This window comes from Lathyrus oleraceus, chromosome 5 (genome assembly GCF_024323335.1).
Source record: "Lathyrus oleraceus cultivar Zhongwan6 chromosome 5, CAAS_Psat_ZW6_1.0, whole genome shotgun sequence".
Classification (NCBI taxonomy): Eukaryota; Viridiplantae; Streptophyta; class Magnoliopsida; order Fabales; family Fabaceae; genus Lathyrus; species Lathyrus oleraceus.
The window spans coordinates 117,891,718-117,894,504 of NC_066583.1; positions in this window are offsets into that span (position 1 = coordinate 117,891,718).

The window sequence follows — 2,787 nt, forward strand, 5'->3', positions numbered from 1 at the left end:
AATATGGTTTGTCAAATTCCTAAAATCTCATCAAAATACCAAAGAAATGACCATGAGATTTATCATAGGTGAAATAAGGTCAAAGGACCTTGGAGAAATTTTTTCAGAATTTTTGGAAACTTAAAAGTATTTTTAAACAATTAAAAATATTCTCAAAATCAATTAAATCATGAAAAATATTAATAATGATCGAAAAAATAATTTTAATTCAAAATATGAAATAAGAATTTATTTAAATTTTTTGGTGAAACTCTCATATTTTTTGGATCAATATTAAGATAAATATGAATTAAAGAAATAAAATAAAAATCAAAAAATCAAAAAAACGTGGACCACTTGATCTCCCTCATTAATTGAGGTGGCAGATCAAGTGGACATGAGCTCGCGTTCCATCATACATCCGGTCAACTGTTCCACACGCGTGGTAATTACTTTGGGCGCACAGGATTAAAACATTTCAAATGAGATCAATGGCTTAAAACCTATCCAGCACACTACCGACGCTGGACCTCCGGTCACTCATCACCATCATAAAAATGAAAAAAGAGGACACAATCTGAAAGAAAAAATGGCGTAGAGCACGAATCTAACCTCAATTTCAACTAACTCCAAATATATAGAAAGATATGAGGAGTTGAATTTTGAGGTGTGTCAACTGAGTTGCTTCGATTTGACCTCAAAACAACTAAATCTTCTTGCCTACATTGGTAGGACTTCAGACAACCAAAGATCCAAGAGAATTGAGTGAGAATCAAAGAGAAGAAGATTTCTGAAAATTACCTTCAATGCTGTACAGAAATGGATCTTGCTTGCTTCAAACTAGACTTGATCACACTCGAGGAGCTTTGGATCTTAGAGTTTTTGAATCTCCAAACAGTGAGATTCAAACTCAATTTTCAAGTTAAAAATTCTCAGGTTTTCCTTTGAATTATGAGGGTTTCAATTGGGTGGCAAAGCTGACGTGCAAGGTGTGTTTGAAATGAGCTCAGAGGCCTTGTATTTATAGCATTTGGGATTGATAACTGCACACATGAAAAATTGCTAAATTTGGCATTGTGATGCACAAGCTTGCATGGGTGTGTACAAGCCCATGAAGCAATCCATTATGATCCAATTGCAACTGTACTAAAGTTAAAATAATGCTTGAATGGCAAGGCAAAGTGAAATGGAGTTTTGGACATTTGATTTTCTCCAATGATGCAGACCTGTTAAGACCATGCCCAGCCCTAGCAAACCTCATCCAAAATGCATGAAATAGGGTTCTTTGGAAATCTTAGGTCAAGGGGAACAACTTTTATGTTGGACGCGTTTGCAATTAAGACTTGGATCATGGTGAATTTGGAGGTGGAAGTTTGGAAATTTCAACATGTTGAAAAAATTTCTAAGTGTTAAGTCATATATCTCAATATTCCACCTTACTTAACTTTTTATGTGAGCTCCAAATGAGAAAAGTGTATTCATCAAAGTTGTAGCTCTTTCAATGACCTTCAACATGGTCACCAATGTCATGTCATTTGGATTTAGAATGATAGAGTTATGAATTTTTGAAGTTGAGGAAAATCACTTGTTCAATGGTATAGGTAAAAAATGACCTATAATGTATCCTCATATCACATGCTCATAAAAGTTGAATTAGCTCTTACTCCAAACATAAAAGTTAAAGTAGACATCTTGAATTGGATTGTGCAACTTGGAAATCTTTCATATCATAAAAATTGAGCAATTTATGTTCTTGGGAAGTTGACTTTCAAATTAGGGTTTAGACAAAATGACCTATAATGTTTCAACATAGAAAATGACTTTACAAGCAAAATTAGCTCTAGACTTCAACATGAAAGTTGTTTGGAATGTCATTTAGAGTAACTTTTTGCTTGGAATCATTTCCATATGGTGAAAATTGTAGGAGATAGGGTCTAGGGAGACCCAGTTTTGATCATATAAATTCATCTGGCCAACCACCATCAACCAACTTGCTAACTTCCAATTCTATTGAATTTCTAGGCTCATGGCAGATCATATATGTATAAGATGATGAATTTTGAAGTGTCCCTTGATAAATTTGATCAATTGGTGAGATAGCTTGTTGGAGAAGTTACTCAAGATACCCAAACAAACCAGGGTTTCCAAGGCAAGCTACCTCCAAACTCTTGAAGAATACTTGATCAATATAACATGTAGAGATCATTGGGACTAATATATGATGCTTTGAGACATTGTGGATCAATCCTTGATTGTACTTTTAGCCACGAGGGTCTTAAACCCTGGATGTGAACTTGATAGATCAATGGGGATCATGCCCTACCTACAATGGGGTTAGACAAATACAAAGACATATTTTTGGTATTTTGATTAGTAAAAATGATAATATACAAGTATGATACAATCACATAGTGCTTGGTGATCTCTCCTAAAGCAAACCCAATGAAGGAGGGGTAAGGAGGATGCCAAGGTATGATCCTAATGCCCATGCATATGATGAAATTGCACGAGGGATCTTAGGGTCAAAATTAGGGTCTTACAGCTGCCCCTATTTAAGGACATTCTAATTAAGGAGGTGAAGGTTAAAATCTTCATATCGACTCAGTAGAATAGACTTAAATAACAACATAGAAACAAATTTTGGTCCCTAAGAGGCCTCATGATGGATATGATATGAATGTAAAAGCGAATTCTCTGTGGGGAAAATGTTGCCACAAAGGAAAAGAAATCAGAGAGACCGAATATCCACAAGAGCATAATGCATTCCATAAGGAAAAACTCACTGGGGAGACATAGACTCTGGGGGGG